Source organism: Cygnus olor, chromosome 14 (assembly GCF_009769625.2).
Source record: "Cygnus olor isolate bCygOlo1 chromosome 14, bCygOlo1.pri.v2, whole genome shotgun sequence".
Lineage (NCBI taxonomy): Eukaryota > Metazoa > Chordata > Aves > Anseriformes > Anatidae > Cygnus > Cygnus olor.
The window spans coordinates 6514688-6534699 of record NC_049182.1 but is presented as its reverse complement, the minus strand read 5'-3'; the positions used below and the strand labels follow the sequence as shown (position 1 = coordinate 6534699).

Genomic DNA, 20012 nt, shown 5'->3' with positions numbered 1-20012 from the left:
AAGCTCTTTGTGATTCAACCTTCAGATTTATTGGATTGCAGATTGGCCTGGCCGTTCCCTTCCAGCTTTCTGCTTATTTATGCAAGAAAACGTCTATTTAACTCTTTATGTCAGCTGTGTCTCCTCCTTGCATCACTGGAGCAGTGCCAAGGGCATGGACCTGAGGCTATGGTCTGACCTTACATATTAAATACAAGTCATACGAGTCAGTAAAACATTTGGAACTACAGGTGGTCCCCCTACCTGCCAGAGAAGAGCAATTAAATGAACAAGTATCCAGGGAACTAGAGAGGCAGAGGAATCTGGATATATTTGGAGGTGCTGCAGTAGGCTCCTTCACAAAAGCATCTCAAACCTACATTCCTCATTAGCTTCGCTTCCCTTCCATCAGCCCTACAACCTAGTGGAGCGAAATGGTGAAAAGTGGGGTCAGAGGAAGACTGCAGCACTGTTCTCCCAACAGGGAGGAGGTTTTGATCTCACACACAACTTGCCTGCACTCGGGAGGACAACTTCACCTTGGGAGCTGGGCGCCTGCACCCGCTGGCCAACATTCCCTCTCCCATCCCCTCGGCCGTGTGCTGCCCATGGGCATGCTTGCAGCCTGTTACTAATTTGGGTTTCTCTCTCCACTTCACTTCACTCATTTGTCAAGAGGGAAGATTAAAAACAGATGAAAAACAAACCCAGAAAATAATATTTTTTCTCTTGGTACAGGATGGAGGTTCGATCGAGAGTGGGACATCCTCTGACCATGCATCTTTCTGGAATAAAAAGTCACCTGTTCTCTTCCCATGCACAGACGTGAGTGAGGAGGGGGGGGAACACACTGTTTTCTAATACCCAAGAGCATTTCTTTGGCCTTAAGCCCAGCATCAGGGCTATGGTTATGGTCAGAAAATAGCCAGCATTGGTAGCCAGCCATGTAGGACATGCTTCTACCCACTTGAGATGAAGGTGCCTACCTGGCTGCCTACCAGCTGCACGCCTTTCCCCCTGAGGGCCTCCTGTCTCCTCCACAAAATTCTCATCACGACAAACCTTGAGCAGCCTGTTTTGACAAGATCGTTTCGAGTGCTGTGCGCCCAGCGCCAGCCCGCCCCGGCGATGCTCCGGGTCAGGGCTAACCTGCTGCTGCCTGCGGCTCAGATGCGAGAGGTGCCTGCTTCTGTCTCACTCCCATCCTCCCCGTGTGCATCAACATTTCATCTAGCCACCGAGATGACAATATACATCCTCCTTTCTTGAAAGCAGATGGGGTAAAAAGACTCAGGGAATGATTTTTCATGAATGAAAAAATGTTGTTTTTTTTTTTTTTTCTCCACCATTGAAACATTTTAATTCACTATTTACCCCCAGAAAATCTCATTTAGGAATTTATAATACATTTCAGTTCAACATCATATAGAGATTTCTTTCTGTTTTGGAACCAAAGGATGCGAATATTGTTAAAAATTAAATTAAGATTAAATGACGGAAAACAAAACACAGTCTTTCGTTGTGGGTGAAATAAAATGTTTCAGATAGACCATACTGAATATTTGGGAAAGGTTTTCACTTTTAAGGCCTAAAAAAAAAAAATAATAAAATAAAATAAAAATCTGTTATTTTCTCTTCACACATTATTTCCATAGAATACAATGCTGACTTGGAAGAGGCACGAATTTGTTGGTAGCAACCAATCTGGCGAACAGAGAGGCAAGCCTGCAGGAAGAGTTTCTAAGCTGATACCACCATAGGCTGGTGGAAAAGCTGTGAGCATTCAATGAGAAAAAAAAAAAAAAAAAAAAGAGCTGAAGAAAACACAGGAAAAAGCTGTGCATAAGCTTTAAAAATTCAAAACATTTCATCTTTATGCTTGGACCCAAGGGGATTTCCCCAGAAAAAAAATGCATGTGAATGGGACATTCAGAACTCCCCCGTGAGAGCAATTCTGCATTGTGGAACATTTTATGTTCTTTTGCCAGAAAGCTGATTTGCGTGTGACCTGTACGCAGAGCAGTAAAACTTTTATGCCACCTTTCATTGTGAGTTTTATCCCAAGACAGGAATGGCTAGCAAGCTTAAATTTTTAGCTATATCTGCCAACACTTTTAACAAAGCAATTCCTGGTCCCATGACTATACATCATCATGGTTCCATTAGTCTGAGCCAGTTGTAATAAACTAACGTGCAGAATGATTTCCAGGCGCCTGCAGCTAAAGAGAAAATAATAGTATGTTTCTCCTGTTTTCTTCTCCTTCTTTCTGTCTTTCCTTCTCTAGATAGAAAGACAGGTGGATAGACTGATAACCACCCTGGTAAGAGGGATATGCCATCCTTTTCTTTCTTGCAGTTCAAAGCTGGCTTTGCCAGAACCGGGTAGATGACTGCAGTATCTGGGATTTAACCACGCCTTGTGCAAGCAGGCACTCCTGCACTGATCAGGTCACAGTGGAAATTCCCTTGGTACTGGGAACCTTCTCCCAAACTCAGTGCACAGATCTCACGGAGAGTCTCCATGCAGGGAGGGTTTGCTGGCATTAATACAGCTCTAAAAGGGCGTTACTTGCTTGTTCTCTACGGGTATCTGAGCGATTGGATTATTTTATTTGTGGGTCAGGCCTGAACTTACCATCACAAGCCTTCATAACTAGGTGGTCCTCCAGCCATAACAGTGAGAATTATTTTTACCTAACAAATCTGTGCTGCATCTGCACTGAGAGCAAAGGCTATTGTATTAGAACACGTAACCTAAGAGGCAACCAGTCACTCCCTCTTTGTCTGCCCCTGGAGATGGTACAAACTCATCCTGGCAGAGCAGAGGCTGGAAATGAGAGCTGGAAATGAAGAACAATGTGTATTAACGGTGCAGAGATAGATGTCACAACCAAAATGCCAGGGGGAAGAGTGGGCTGCAACAGAAGAGCCTCAGCTGAGCCGTGAGTGCACGACCAGCCCCGCACTAATAAGGGGGTGCTGCAGACGTCTTCCGAGTGCCTCCACAGTACAGCGTGGGAAAAGCCCCGTGCAGCATTTCCCAGATATCTGGTTGCCTCTCACTAGCACTATCAGTCTCTGAGCATCTTGAGCCGAACAGCACTTGTCTTGCTCCTTCTGCTGCTTTGCTGCATCCTACCCGGATGACGCAGAATGCGCCAGTCAAGACTGGAGAAGCATCATGGTTGCCTAGGCAATGCCTTTTCCACATGCAATAAATAAAATAAAAGACAATGGGTTTGGGTTAGCAGCATCTAGGGGTCTGTATTGCAGTCACCGCTGCAGTAACTCCTTACCGAAAATGCTGCTTCTCCCTCGACACATGGGCACACACACACACAAGTGCTGGTGCATTCCTTCTGCCTTTCACCGTGGGAAACTGCCTCTACCAGCTCACTCATCAGGTAAAAGAAAGAGGGGAGAAGAAAACACATCCAAAGACACATTCAACGGAGCCCACTCCTTCCTGCATATTTGTAAGTGACCGACAAATCATGGGAGGAACCCAAGACCCTAAGACAAGGGGTTCAACCCTCTGGTATCGCGAGCTGTTACAGTGAAATGTCTTATTTAAACACAAAGGCACATAGTCTTATACATACACATCAGAAGGAAAAGCAAGCCACCAGCCCACCTCCCTGCTGGAAGAGGGTTTCTATCACAGGAAGACACTGCAGACCAGCACTCGGTGTGGGCAGGCAGCCACCGCCTGCCCAAGCGTGATGGCGTTGCTCGTTTTTCACTCTGACACCACTGCAGGCTCCACAAGGCTCCTTGACTCGCAAGGTGATCAGAATATTGAGTACGATACTGCAGTAGCGAGCCTGGCACCCAGCATGGGCGGCGGAGCGACTGCCTCCCTCCCCGCCCCCTTTCTCATCCATACACAGGGAAAAAAAGGAAGAAGAACACCCCCCACCCCCCAAGACAATGAGATTCCAGGCATCCAATGCCCCCTTATACATCTTTGGAGAAGGGACCTTGGCTCTATTGTTTCCGACCTATCAGCTCGTTTCACAAATGCCAGAACGTGTCTGTCCCCCCTCGTTCCGACGCACACACGCCCTTTTTAATATGCATGCTTCTGCTACGAAAATGTAACCCCGGCAGTACTTTGTAGTGACGGCCATGCTGCAGGGACACTGCAGTCCTCCTCCGCCCGTTCCTATGCAAATAAAGTTCCTGGAGAGAGCAGTAAGTCATCACCGTCATCTCCCCCACACAATAGAGCCCATGACTTGGATCAGCTGCTAGGGTCACGGCCTGCAGCAGGACCCAGTCTTTTCTCCACACCCCATTCACCCTCAGACCCTTGAGCCTCAATGCCCACTCATGAGGTGGGAACAATATTGTCTTGATTGACAGCCTAAAATCCCACCGTAAATCCGAAGCTACTTCTGACTGATACCAACAGAAAGCCAGGGAGGTTGTTTTGGTCAGGGAAGTATTGCTGGGCTTGAATCTCTGAGAGCGTAGACTGATGGCTACACAACACACCTCAAAGCGTGATATCCATAAACCTTTTGCTTGCCCTACTCCTTCTAATGATCTTTTCTCTCAACAGCCACCTCTTCTCAAGCCTGCCCTTGGGTCTCTTGGACCATTCTCCTGTCCCATCTCTTATCTGCAGTATACTTATCCACAACCCTCTTTCCTGCCTGTAGCCTTCCTGCAATGAAGTCATCAGAAATGCCTTAATAAAACTTCCCTTACACTTGTGAACTTCTTTACCTCTTCCAGCTGGGCAGGTGTGCAAGCAAAACAAGTTACCTTTCTTATTTTTGAGGTGCCTGTCCTATATTCAGAACGGAAAAGTCAGGGAAATTCAGTCCTACAAGGGTTAAAGGTCTATTTTCATTGCATTTCTGAGATGCAGAAGTAACCTGCATGATCAAATACCTTCAGGACATTTAACCATTCTCCCCGTTCATCTCAGTTCTTATTATTTATTTATCTAAATAAGATGTCTCTGAAAGACATTTAAATTTACATAAATATTGTGGAGAAGAAAATTTCATGCCACTACCTGACTAATCAGTTACACACTAGCAAAACCAGCAATAACAGCAGAGCAGAGACACAACTCTCTCCCCCTCCCATTTACTTCTTCTGGAGAACTTCTTATCGATTGGCTGAATGACACAGCAGAAATTTCCATTTCAAATTAAAAAAATAATAATTTGCTGATTCAATTTCGGAAAACGTTTGTAGTGTATTTCAGTGTCAAAAAGGCATCATTTCATTGACCAGTTCTGAGTCAAGAATATGAAACTAACACATTCTGTTGTTATTCCTTTCAGTGGTAAATGAGTGTTATAAAAATTAAGACTGGAAAAATTGATCATTGTTATAAATATCTGATCACAGATACAGTGGGCTCATATATGTCGCTCTGATGTGAGCTGAGGATTGACAATATAATCAGCTCTCTTGCCGCTCTGCCTGTCTTTGGTAAAAGGTGTGTTCATGTGCACTACAGGGCTCCTCCTTCCCCCAGTCTTTCCCTTCTTCAGGGTTGCTCAGAAGAGCTCATTGCTGCCTGTGGTGAATCAAAATGTGTTATCATTAGGCTCAATATGTTATTGAGTTAATTAAATGTCACACTTTTGATAACAGTAATTAGAAGCATTTCAGACTCATCTGAACATAAACCCTCTGCGCGACCTGAAAAACTAAATGCTAGTGTTTTCATCTGGGTAGATTTTGTTGCCGGAAACACTTAACTCATCCATTCAGAACTAATATTCACTGTATTTTATAAACCATAACGGTAGCATGTTCTTCCTCACTTTTTCATTCTGTATCAGACTGTAGAAAACATGAGACATTCAGCTGTGGCCCATATTCAGAAGCTTGGGTTCCCAAGAAACACTGAACCTGTCCTTCCAGGACACGGCTTTCAGCATGTTGCACTCTGCAAATCAATGACAGCACCTTTAGGCTGCAAGTTGCCCATGGTACACAGCCTGAGACCTCCACAGAGTCATTATGGAGGTTAACATTGTCCAAGTTTGCTCAAGGATCCATCCCTGTTCCTACTTAACATGAATTTCCACACCTTGGATTTGAAATAGGGCAAGGTCGTAAACCAAAGCAAATCTCAGCTCATAAAAAATCCATGCCTTATTAGCCATGGCCAATACAAGTTTCTAAGTCAGGTTCTACGCTATCCATAAATTCCTTTACAGCACTTTTCTTAGACAATATTGCATCTCCCTTTAGCCCATTAATCACCTCCTATTTCCTCTTCTTCCTGGTGGGTTAGTGCTTACCAACGCAGCCTCCATCCCTGGTTCAGAGCAATCTAAACAATTTTCTTTTGAGGAGCAGAACAAAGCCCATTTCGCAGGTTTCAATTCAGGACATCTCGAGCTCTTGAAGCCACCATGCTGTTATTCTTACCGCAGACTGAAATGCTATTTTGCATCATACCAGAAGCCTTTTTTAGCAGTTTGCTATTGTATAAGGGACATGATGTACCAAATAAAGGACATCTTCTGCAATACAGGACAGGTGGGCACTCTAGCTGTGAACCACTGGTCATATTCAGGGGTTCCTGTTATTCACTAATAAATGCTGGGCTGCTTTTCCAAGAATTCACTTATGTGAGGGTTTGATGGCTTTTTGAAACCAATCTGGCCAATGAATACATACAAATCACACCTAATTAAGCCTCCATGCTGGGGAAAAAGAAATAAAGAAAGCAAAATAAAATGGAAACAACCATCATCTCTTCTCCACTTCTCCGAAACCTGGCTGGAGCCTGACCTGCAATGCACACACACAATGGACTCTTTCATTTGAGCTGACCGTCTTTTGTTTCCTCACCACCATGACATTGTTAGCTTGCTGTGGTCCCACTGCATATTGCTCTGTCACTTTTGTCTCAAAGCACGGTTTCATATGTCTGACACATGAGGTGTCCCAGAGCATTTTTCATGTAGTTTGACCTTGGCTTTCAAAAGATGTGGGGGAAGGAAGTGTTCCTGAAAGCTGTGGCTGAAGGGGCGGAGGGAAGGGAAGAAAGAAGAGAAAAAGAGACTTATGAGAATTTTTATCAAGCAAATGTGTAAAACATGCCATTTGCTACTAAAATGATGAACTGGAATAGTTTCCAGAGATAAAGACTATGACAAAATTCTGTTATTAAATGCTATACAATTGTTTTTGGCAGTAGTATACTGAAAGCAATGTAGCTGTGATAAGACGAGGAACATAAGTAAATTTTCACTGAACTTGAGGCAAACAGGAACAAGAGAGCGGTATAGACAATAATATCACGATTTCAGCAGATTCTCTACAGCATTTAAATGAGACTGCATAGCATCATGAAATTGTGATAAAGTGTAGTAAAAAACTGTTTCACTATTTGAATGCTAAAAATAAAAACTTTTGTATTAAAATTTGACATTAATTTCACTGTTGGGAGACTGTCAGAAAAATCGTCTAGCTTGAAAATGTATCCAAAAACCATGGGCATGTACATGTGGGTTTATTTAAACTAAGGGAAGACAGAGCTTGGTTGAAAAAATTGGTTATATCAAGCTTATTAATGAGAAAATGCTATCTTTGTTTTAAAAAGTCTAAAATAGCTTTTTCAGGTCTTCTTAAATAATTCCCCAAAAAAAAAAGTAAAAGTAAAAAAAAAAAAAAAAAGATAATTTGAAAGAGGGTCACTGCCCAGAGCTATAAATACATTCGAAGACAGGAGACAAAGCTAAAATAGGACATACAAAAAAAAGTCAGATTTCTTTTTTGCAGTAAGAGCAATTACCCACTAAAACAGTTTATCAACAGCTTTGTGAGGAGCTCTTTCACTCAAAGTCTTTAAATCAAGGTGGGATGATCAGACAAAGGTTATGGGTCTTTGCACATGTAATGGAGAACAAGTTTGCACTCTGTGAGCTGGCAAGATGAAAAGGTTAGGACAAAATGACTCCTGATCACCTTCTAACCTTAAAATCTGTGATTTCTAGACTCTCTGTGTTATATGCATTGCTGCCTTGTTTTGTAGGTGGGTTAGAGTCATCTGAGCCATAAACCATCACTGAGGAGACAGTGGCCTCTCAAAGTCACAGTACTGCAGTTTCCTCCTCATTATTGCCTTTTCCTTTGGAGCTTCTCTGCACAGATCAGCTGCTGCCTTGCTACTTTTCTCTACATTGAAGGAAAAAATAATGAGAAATACTCAGACAGTGACTACGAGCTTGTCCTTACTTTCAACGTAATGCATTTTCCCATAATTATTTTGCATATAGAAATGCCTCAGCATAACTGATGTTCTTTAGAACTTCGAAACATAGAAAAACCTGGAAACCAGGCCCAGCAAATCAAAGGGACAATTTAGTGGGAAAGGCATAAAAGGAGCATTCATGAATGACGGGCGTTTTGAGTGGAGGAGAGTGACCAGTAGATTCCCCAAGGATCAGTGCTAGGGCAAGGTTTATTCAACGTCATCTTAGTCAATGAATTTGGTGATGAGTTTAGGAGTACTTCCAGTTCCTGCAGTTCCCACAAACAAGCCCGAGGTGGAGTGGATTCTGAGTAGCAAGCTCAATTCTGAAGGCTTTTCATATTTGTGGGATAAGCCGTGACTGGACTTTGCATTATTTAGAGACAAGCAGAAAAGGAAATTCTGTCTCTTCAGGTTACCACTTGGTTCTCAAAGTGCTTGCACCAGTGGCTAGAGAAAGAACAACTCTTCAGACATCAAGGAACAAACAATGGTGTTAACGTCAGTGTCATTTAGCTGCTGGTGGAATAAGACAGATTTATAGAACTGGCAAAAGTTACCTGCATTAAGTAATGTGACTGCATGCTGGTTTTTGTTTGTATGGTTTTATCATCGCATCGCAGAACAGACTCTTTCCCAGGGAGATCCATACTGATACATAGGAAGGGATGTTCCCAGTCCAAAAGACCTTACTAAGAGAGGACAGCCTGATGTGCGAGTTGGGTTCTCACTTGAGGAACACTCTCAGTAGGAGATAACCCCCAGGTCCCCACCAGCTTTGCTTTGAACCACATTTTGTGATAAAGGAAATCTTTAAAAGGGACTGAAAAGACAATAGCGATGTAGATTTGTGTGTGTTTGCAGGAAGTGCTTTTGTATAAAGGTAGTTAAGGAAAGTGTTGACTAAAATACAATGGGGAGGTGAGGAGAGGATGAGTAAGGTGGTTCTCATGGTCTGCTCATGGGAGCAGGCACTGCTGGCTGACATTTATCCTTGCTGACACATCCTGCCCCACTGCCCGGCTCGTCTTCCTCCCAGTCCTGCTTACTAGAACTGGGTAAAAACCCTGTTCAAAAGACATTCATGCCAAACCACATCTGTTGTCTCACCTCATTCATGCTGGCCCCGTTGCCACCCCTGAAGGGTCACAGCATTAGCATCACCTCTGAAACACCAGTGAAAATTGTCAGGACTTGGCTCAGAGGATGTTGGGGAAGAAGCGGAAGTAGGCAGGAACAGCAGTACATGAAGCCAATGTTTTACCTGGCTAACTTGGCCCAGAGATATTCAAAACCAGGTTTGCTGGAAAGTTCACAAACTTTTCAACAAGCTCCACACGAATAACCTGACAGGATTGCCCTTAGGCTATGCTTCTACTGCAGATACTGCAATTGCCCTCACCAAGGTAGCTTATTAGAAGATTACGTGTTGTTTAACTTACATGGTATTTAATCAGCATTTAAACTAGCTGTTTAACAAAGGCGAAGATAATCATGAGAATCGGGAGACGAAAAAAGTTACCCTCTGAGATAACACAGATGGTCCCCCCAGAGCCAGTCAAGCAGAGATTCTGGGCCAAATGTTAACAGCCTTATTCAACCAAGAAAGCTGCAGATGTTAGCAGTGCTGGTGCTTACCTGGCAGCATGGAAATGCAAGGCATGTGTCAGTGCTGAAATATGCGTCTGATGTGCTTGAGAAATCTCATTTTGACATTGTCCTCCCATGCCTGCCCTGCTACGGCATTTTTTTTTAACAGTTACTCACTGCCTCTCTCAAACAAATGGTAGGAAAAACAAATATCCAGACTGATATCTGGAGCTAGTGAAAAGGCTCAGAATGGCAGTACAAGAAATGAATGTTTTCACATCTTTCAGAGCAAATAGCAAGTAAATCTAAGCAAGCTACCCACACTGCCATCACCCTGTCAAGCCTAGGCTCTCCACTGGTCAGACTGGGAACTCGTCTTCTGCACTGACAAACAGCAAGCTCACACAATACGTTTTTCTGAAACCACCAGCATGATTCACAATAGCTTCACAATCTGGCCTCAGAAGATCAGTCGAAATAGCTTATCCTATCCTTGTCTTCCGCAGCCTCTGAAAAGAAATACGTCCTGGGAAATGGGCTTTCAGGAACGCTTCCTAGCTACACAGCCACCTACAATCTACTCTGACCTTCACTGGAAAGTTCCCCTCAGGGAAGAAAAATTATATCTTTTAATTTTTTTCTAATGTTCCTCTTTATTGTTTTTGCTCTTTCTCATGCCATATAATTAAAATGATGTCCTCAGAGTTGGAGAATACTTACAATAAACAGCTTCTGTGGAAGCTGAACAACTCAGCTATGGTGCTTAATCAACTGGAGAAGATGTTTATTGCTGCATATGCTCTGCTGCTGTGAAAACTAGCCCTTAAACATTCAGTTTATAAACACAAGAAAATAAAAATCCAATAAGAACAAGTTAAGGTCCTTGACACACTATAGGGAAGTGAAAGCAAGAAAGAAGGATTATCTCTTGCACAACAGGAATAGACTTAGGTCAGTTAATACATTACAGCCTGAATTACTAGTGACAGATGAACCACAGGATACATAAAATGATGGTTTTCTTCTGGTAAGTGGCTATGTACAGAGATCCTTAAACCTATAAAATTTCACTCTCCTCTTACTCTCCTAGTGCTGACTGCTTCAGAGCTCAGACAAAACCTGTGGCCTGCAAATAGCTCACACACCAGCACTTTCTGCTTTGTTTATCACGCACTACACCCTACAGGAGGTCTAAACAGAGGTATTTCAGTGCCTGAAGAGCGTATTTTAAATAAATGCAAAGGCCAGAAGTGCCGATGTTAGCAAGAATGACAAACAACAGGGAAGTATTTTGAGGGCCAATTGTTCCAGAATCCACAAGTACAAACCGAGCCTGTCGCTGTAATAACCGACCAAAAACTAAGACACGGGAAGAGTCAATGTCAGGGTGTGCCTCATTTTGCCTCATTTGTTTGTTTGTTTTTTCTTATGAGCAGACAGGATTATACAGGCAAAGCTCGTCAGTGCTACCGGGATGCTCAGCTTGCAGATCGTGCACAATTTCATTCAGTGGGATTGAACTGGGCAAATTCACGTGACTGCAAGAGAGATGGCAATTAAAAGGAGCAGGAGGAGAGAACTGGAGAGCTGTGAGCCACCTGCACGTGTTGTGTACCCCTTCCTAGGGGCCACCCAGTTAATGGTGCCTCCGAACTAGAAGTTTGCTTCTGAACACCCCAAGCGTGCTCGTAGAATTGCTGCAAGGCTCAGCTGAGGCAGCCAGTTCAGGAAAGCTGGCCTTTGGTGCCTGCACTTTTATGAATTAACTCCAGTATAATTAGCCAATTTTTACCCTATGTATCTTTCCAGGGAACAGTTTTTATATCTTCCCTATTATATATTTCTGTTGGAGCCTTTAAGTTGAATAAATTACATTATTAACAGCGCTAATAGCAACAAAGTGAGTGATTGGTAGGACTTTCATTTGGCATGCTGGAAATTACAGTTTCAGATGTGTTTTAAATGCTGATAAACACAAGTACAGCAATCCTACTTCGCTACAGAAATAGATTATTTCTTTCCCTCCTCTTACGACCAAATAGGAAACATTACAAAACGACTTTTTCTCTGCAATGTGCAGCCCAATCCCTGCACCTTCTCTCTCCCTTCAGCCTTGAATTGCAGACATAAAGCTTTTGTGCTTTGACTTATCTTGCCTCTACTGAACTACTGCACAACTCGATACAGTGACCCACTGTAAATCCTCCACAGTAAATTGCTCTGAATAACAAAAATAGAATATAAAAATGAAAGCATTTGATTTCTGTGGGCACCAGGGAGGAATTAACTCACACGTAACAGAAAATAAGCACCCTGCTAAGGATTGCCTGTCATAAGGAGCCAATGTAAATTTGCCAGAGGAATCGAAGCACCAATTGTTACACTGAAGTTGCACTGCATTCTTGCAGAAATCACAGAAAAAGCAGTGGGACAGCCCTAAGGACTTAGACATTAAGGGGAAGTAGCAGGTCTGTACTAGGAGCCCACCCCCACCTACCTGTTGCTGGTGTTTTTTTAAGGTGAGTTGCTGAAACAATATGCTGGAGACCAAACAATATGCTGGAGACCAAAATCCTGCACTAGTATACGTGGAAATCATTTGTATAACACGAAGAGAAATAGCAGTAGCAAACTGACTCCAGATTCTGTTACTAAACCACCTAAACCTGGCACAAAAGGTCATTTCTTTATATTCTCCCTTTTCTTTAATGAAGCCATTTAAGTCCTTTTTGTGTCCGGTCATGTTTAAGGGTACTCTAAGTCAAGAATCTTGGAGGTGGGCATGTTTTGAGGACAGATACCTTTCAGACAAAAAGCGAAGGCTTCCAGACAGCACTTTCTGAACTTGTCACAAGGCAATCATTTGCAAGAGAAATTTTATTTTGAGTTGCGTGCGTTCAGTTAGGGAACAGAAGCAGCACTGCTTGAGCTGAGTGACCAGGGGCACAGCCTAATATTTTCCATACTAAGTATACAAGGAGACAGACTCTAATACAAAAAGAGTAAACAGTTTGTGAACCTCTTCAAGCACAAATAGTCATAAGGGTGACGTGGTTGCTCATGGACAAATCGTGACTGAATGCTTTGACCTACAGGAAAACACAGATCCAGGCTCCTGCAAAATACTAGCAAGAAAGTCTCGCTGAAACCACAGAAACAATTTCTTCCTCTCCTGAACATCTTTGCCCTGCCAACCAAAGCATCTTCCCTGCTGCAGTATTTTCTGCACTGGAAGTGTTGAAGCCTGTAAGGTACAGAGTTCTCTGGCTCCCCATCCATCAGTTCACTTAAGCACGTGCTTGTTTTTAACCACTTTGAGCGGTCACCAGGGACTACCAACCCGAGGGTGCTTTGCTAAATCAGGACCAGAGTGCCAGCACCTTGCGGGACCTGCAGGACTGAGCCTCTGGTGAATTCGTGTTTTGAGTCTCATCCCTTTCCTGGCAGCTGGAGCTGGAAATACTCCAGCAGCTCTGATACCAGCTTTCTGCTGGCTTATTCAGACATCAAAACTCCCTGGCAAATCTAAAGTGCTGCCTCCTTGAACAAAATCACTACCACCACATTATTGTACCGTAATCCCCTGGGATGCCAACCATGAGTAAAAATCTAATTCAAGGATTTTCACTGGGAGATGAAAGGGTTTCCTCAAACTCACCCCGTGTTCCTTCACCTCCGGGCAGGCACTGAATAACTCTGAATAGGATTTTGCATGGAATGAAAGGAGAAAAAGATGTAAAACCCCAGTGGTTCTCAGTGATGAAGGCTCATGCAGGAAAATGATGAACATGAAAACATGAGGGAAGAGAGGGGGAAATTATAAAAGAAAAAGCCTTTATGATCCTAATAACAAAAATTCATAATCCATCCAGTCTTTTGTTCTGGCTCATAAGGACATTTCCCCTGAGGGACAACAACCAGGAAAGAGAAAGAGAGAGAGAGAGAGAGAGAAAGAGAAAGAGAGAGAGAGAAAGAGAAAAAGAGGGGGGAAATTATTGAAAAAGACTGAGGAAAACAAAGCCTCCCTTTGGCATGCAGCTTACAGCACAACAAGCTTCACAAGCTCGTTACTAATCCTCACGGTATCAGGAAGCATTTGGGGAGCACTTTCCACTGAGCAGCAGACCCTCTCCTGCCAAACCCGTTGCAAATCCCGCGGGCTCTGCAGGAGTTACCGTAAACCTCGGCACGGGCTCGCTAAGCCAGGGGGTCGTTCGGGAGAGGTTTGAATCTTTCCGGCAACCTAATGGCAAAGCTTTCTGGCAAGCATGGGGGCAAAGCTACTCAGCTTTCTATCCCTGATGGCATACTTTGTTTAGGCAAATGGATGGCGGTTCTCTATCTGCTGGAGTTTTGGGGCAAACATTTGGAAAACTGTAAGTGTGTTAACCAAAGAAAGGTCCCGCACGTCTGGAAGGTTCATAAATGATGCACAGACTTTGTGCACAACTGCTCTGTTTGACCTTTCCTCCTTTCATTGTACCCTTCACACTGCGTTACCTCTATCCCTCACATCACCCCAAATAGGTGCCTTCCTGAGGCCAGTTGTATAACAACAACTGATTTCTCTGAGGATCTGCACTGCCTGAAAGCCTGTCGCTCCCCTCCAAGCGTCCTGCTCCGTTCGATTCACAGCGAAGACAGAGCAGCTGATGTGGCTGCTGGCAGGAGCACCACAAAGCAACCCAGCGTGTTATTCAGATGTACCCGAAAGGGGAAGAGTGCAGTTCAGAAAACCAAAGCTACCGGCCAGTAGCCACAGCTAGCCGAAGCGCATCAATGTTGCTGCTAGCAAGGAGTGAACTTCTGCTTAGGCTCAGGGCCACCGGGAGCCGAAGAGGCCAAGGAATGAAGTGACCTAAGACACATACACCCAGACCTTTTTGTCTGTATCGGCTTTTTCATATCGACTTTCTCTCAGGTGCAGTGGATGGAAAGGTTTGGAAAGAGAGACACAAAATGAAAAGATCTTTTTTTCAACAAAAGCACGGCCTTGGAGGTGCTAGGAATTTTGAAATTAAATCAACTGAGACCAAGATTTTTCCTTTTGGTTTCAGGCATCAGATGTCTCAGCATGTCTAGCTTTTTCTCTTAGGTGTATCTAAACATGGATAAACCACAGAAAGGCAGAAGGTTTGGCTCAAATAGGCACACATCTGAATGCTCCTCCAGCCTTCCTGACCCTACGCTGACTGCTACAAGTGTGGAGAATTTGACTCAAAACTGCATGAACTTAACACAAAATGCTCTGAAAGAGGAAATTCTGGAAGAAATATATTAAACTGTTGTTAAGGAATTACAGAGTAATGATATGCACAAGCGTTGATTGCTTATTAATTTTTAATTAAATTATGCTGCCTGTAACACAGCCTTGAGGGCAGCGATGGGGCTGCAGCCCCTCCACAATGACTCCGGCCAGGGCAGGCTCCTCCTGGGCTGCAGCCATTAGCCAGCCATGGGAAGTGGCCGCCTTCGGCAACCTCCTGCTCTGATCACCAAGTGTCCAACCCGAAATAAGCCCTTGATGCAATTATAATGAAGATGACCGTAATACTACAAAGATGAGGACATTCTGGATCTGTGATTGCAGCTAAAATTAGAGCGTCATGGGCTGTTACGCCTTGTTAATTTTCTTGAGATCTTGCAGAAATGAAGGAGGTAAGGTCAGATTTCTCAAACAACTGTCTCCCAGGAAATGAGACCGCAGCATCCTTTCTGCTCCCTATAATTGAAGTGTGTAATCATAGACTGCATTCCTGGACTGTCAGCTCTAAAAGTCCATCTGCTTTGTAGGGTAGCAACTGATGTCTTCTCCCACTGATGAGGCACCTTGGTGGCTTTACTTCAATGAACGCCGTGTGAACTGGCATAATGATGACATCCAGAATCATCTCAGACTTAAGCAGAGCCCGAAAAGGAATGAGCATCTCACTTAACATAATCATCCTATTTCAGCTCATCCCTTTCTTCCTAAACTGCCAGCCAAAAAGAGCTCCTGTATCTCTGTCACAGAGGATTGGGTTGGAGTGGGAAGAGAAGAACATGCCCATGGCATTGCTTTTCTTCTAAGCTTTCCCTCCCACAACGCACCTGCTCAGATCCTCTGGTCCAACTAAATTTAACAAATGCTTCAGTGCACAACTGGTGCCAGGAAAAGAGGTCCATCAGCTATAAATGTTCTTGGGAATTCACACTCCCACCTGCTCACTAATGGCACAGCTGGATCCAACCCAGAAATGTTTCCTTGCTGCTTCCACCATGACTCAGAGAGCTGGTGAAGCAGGCACCTGATGCTTTTCTGACTAGATTTCGGGTGTATAGCTTCAAAAGATACAGTGGTAAAAGAAAAGCCTGCCTGGTTTTGGTACCCACAATCATCCACTGTATGAGGGAATGAATGTGATAGAGAACAGGGAAAGGGAGGTATGAACTGGGCTGGCTGGAACCAGGGACAGGAGCACCCAGAGCTGGGCACATTCCTCCCCCAGCTTTGTTCCCCACCACCAGTACAATCTACCATGTGCATTCAACATAACCAGAGCTGCCTCCCTTTCACAGAGATTTGCCTTCTGTCCTCATTCCTCATTGTCCTGCTCCCTTGCCTACGTAAATGTCCTGCCTATAGGTCTGCCAATGCAAGATTCAGGTAACTGTATGTATGAACCAGGAATACTCATGAAATACTGAGGTTTTATGAAGACAGCATCATGCTGAGGAGACCAAGAAATGACCTGAACAATTTTCCCTTAGCAAAGACTCTTAAATTTGAGCTTTTGTTTTCCCAAAAGAAGTTCAGTAGTGTTAGAAAAAGAAAAATCAAAGAAACCATTCAATGGACATATAATGAAGAGCAGCTAGTGCAATTTACTATGATTGCACTTAAGTCTATCTTCTCCTGCTCAGAAAGAGTACTTGCAGATGAAAATATACAAGGACATATTTTTAGACATGGAATGAAACAGTTTTATATGCAGAGATCCAGCATAAAATACTTATCATAGAAACCCCACCATGGTCCAACTGCAGGCCCACAGACCATTTTTGATCACCAAAATTGTTTCACATGCTCTGCTGCTTTTTCAGGGGAGGAAAGAGTGAACAGTGCTGCTAAAGCAGCACAGACCTCTGTTCTTGGGAGGCCTGTGCTCCTCCTGCTGCTGAGTGACAGCTCATGGAGAGCACGGATGAAGGGAAATGTGTGTAACATCGTGCTCCCAGAGGGCTTGCACAGGAGACTTGTCCACAGCAGTGGAAAAAGTGGCCCAAGCAGGGCACGCAACGTTTACTCTATGTACAAGGGTGGGCTTCTCACAGTTGCCAGCTTCTTGCAGTGTTCCTTCAGCAAAGGGGGACAAACTAGTACTAAAACGTATTTTTTAAACCAGAAAGATCATAAAAACTGCCGCAGGTGAAGGCTGCAACAGAAGTACAAGGAAAGGAATTACAGGCTCAGGGTACATTTTGTCTGCTTTAGACCTTTCCAAAAAGGAGAACGAGACATTAATCTAATTTACTCAGCCAGTTATATGAGGTTTATGCCTCCTTCATATCACCAGTCTGGCATAAAGCAACCAGAAGTGCACAGGTAAATCAATCTCATCATTTCCATTTTAGCTTTAACAAGATATTTTACTGTTTCTAGGTGCTAAACACATGTATCTGATGGCTGCAATACGCATTATGCAGCAATGCATCCTGAATAGATATATGAATATTAAATGTTGCACTGTTCTGACAGTTTGTTCTAGAGTTTGCCTTATGCTGGCTGAGATTTTCAGTTCTTCTTAAATGTAACTTGCATATCAGTGTAAACGCTCTCCCTCCTTTTGACAGGGTGCCCTTGTAGATGGTAATTTCCTGAGTAGGGAAGAAGAGACTCACAATTCATCTTGGATTGGGTATCCTACAGCAAGACATTTTTGCAGAACATAAATATCACTAGATAAATATAAGTATCCCTATCTAGTATCACTAGATAAACATAAGTATCACTAGATAAAAAGCTGAGGCCCTATTCTTACAGTAGGCTGGGATAAATATGAAGGAATATTATGGATGTCATTGTGGCTACAGGAATGTGAAACCAGCACAAAAGAGGCCAAAATCAGGTATATACAGGAATCCAGGACAGAAAGTTGCTATTAAGATGGGGCAAATGTGACACTGAAAAAAGGAATCTGCCTTGGTGCTCTGTAACCAATGCCATAATACTCAGTGTGGGTACAATAACCACAGCAAGTAACTTATGGAAATGAAATATAAAGTAACACTAACTTTGCACAAAATTATACTGGGACTCCTCAAATGGTGGACTCTTGTCTGACTCCAGACTGTAAGAGTATTTCACTCAAGCTCACCTCTGGCATTTGTTCTCTCCCAGGTTCAGGTCAGAAGAGCTCTATTTCTTGTTCCTCTGCCATTCTCCCAGGCAGACACCACACCTCTCAGCCACCAGCAGGCTTCTTGGACAGCACAGCCTGCAAACCACAACTCTCTGCTCTTCAAACACCCCCAGGCACTATGCTGCCTTTTGACTCAAGCTAGAAATGCTCCCAGTTTACCTGGCAGTAAATGTTCATAGGGGAAGGCAATCAAGTTCAGATCACACAGGACATGGCTGCACACGGTGAGTCACAGCTCTGCTCTTACTCTACCACCAGCCTGAGCACAGATTGATGCCGTTAGTAAATTAATGAACTAGGAGAACTGAAGGAAGGGACACAGGCAACTCACCCTCTGCCAGCTTGCACCTCATCCATCACCTGCAGCTCTCCCTGGGGCTTTCATGGACAAACTGTCCTCACCGGGGAGGACCGCAGCCAGAGTCACTCTCTCCAGCATTTCCTCCAACCACCTTGGCAGCAGATCTGCCCTCCAAATTGCTGTTAAATCCTGCATCAGTTGGAAGGAGAGGAGAGAAGTGAAAACATACAGAGGAGCACGGGCTGCTGCTTGCACTGGGATGCAGCTGAGGAGCGCTGCACTGAAAGGGGACGGGAAAAGACCAGTGACAAAGTAACCCTGACACACTGTTAAAGCAATATCCAGGCTCCTTGCTTTTGGTGGGAGTCAGCTTACTCTCAGCCTAAGGACTGTTGTGCTCCCTGCACAGCTCACAAGCTGAAGTGTTTCTGCCTGGAAACTGCTACTGTCGGTTTAAACCTGCAGCACTTGCAGAGGTAACAGACGACAAGGTGGGCAAATCCTTCAGGAAAACTGAGATGCAGCTGGCTCATTGCTAGAGGTGCTTTTGAAAATGCTAACCTACACCTGAAAGCACTTTCTTAATGGTTTTAATTTTTCTCCCTTTTGTTTTTGGGAACAATGCACAGGGAAGAGCAGAAGGACGTAAACAGATGCTGGAAGGCCTTTCAGTGGGGGATTTTGGTAGGTGTGTGACAAGATGAGACAGAAAATCCCTGCAAGAGGCAGCAGTAGGGACTGGAGAGAAAGAGAAGCTTGGGACCCATCTAGTAGACAGGTAACCAAGAGGGAAAGGGGCAAGAAACCTAGTGGAGCCAGGAAAGGAGCAAATGAGACTGTAAAACAGGTAGAGAACAGCTCAGAAACTAGAAATCTAAATTTAGGGGCATACCTCACTTTTCCCCAGACAGCTGAAGCTTTGCTGAGGGCTTCTTTCCAGCTTTAGGAGGAATGGGCTGCTTGCATTTCCTCGAAGAAAAGACCCGGCTCCGGCACAGCTGCCAAAGGCCATGCTGTTGCACTGCAGATGTTTGCTCTGTACCCTGCAATGTGCTGCAAAGTGCTACAGTCGGTCAGTCCAGCTCCCATCCCAGCACGTGCACTCTCCTGCCAGCACCCCGGAGCACAGCAGCAGAAGAGAAAATGTCAGCGAGTTGCTCAGCATGCTGCTCTCACAGCAGCCTTTCTCTGCGCTGCTTCTCTGTGACTACCTGCAGCTCCCCATCAACTCAATATGAGCCTGGGGGTAGCTGCTGTTAAGGAAAATTCAACAAAGTTTTTTTAAAAAAGTTTGTAAGGGTGCTAGAGTTTTTCCCAATCACTTGGGGATTTCTGTTCATCTAGGGTAACTCTTTGGAGCACGATCTCCAAGGGTTTCCTAGGCTGTAAAGATCCCAATTGCTACCACAAAGCATCACCTGACTCGAATTGAGTCACATCAGAGCAGCAGTTTCAAGGTTTCTATTAAAGCTCTAAAAAACTCAGATTTTGTCCTGGGACCATTCAC

General features: G+C 44.0%; 1 long non-coding RNA gene across 1 annotated transcript in view; it reads right to left on the bottom strand.

Moving 5' to 3' along the window:
• The window catches only part of LOC121077996, a 48901-nt gene extending 47185 nt beyond the window's left edge, over positions 1–1716 (bottom strand). Inside the window, exon 1 of the long non-coding RNA XR_005824408.1 lies at positions 1622–1716. This is a non-coding gene — a long non-coding RNA (uncharacterized LOC121077996). The remainder of the gene's footprint in view (positions 1–1621) is intronic.
• Between the last annotated feature and the right edge of the window lie 18296 nt (positions 1717–20012).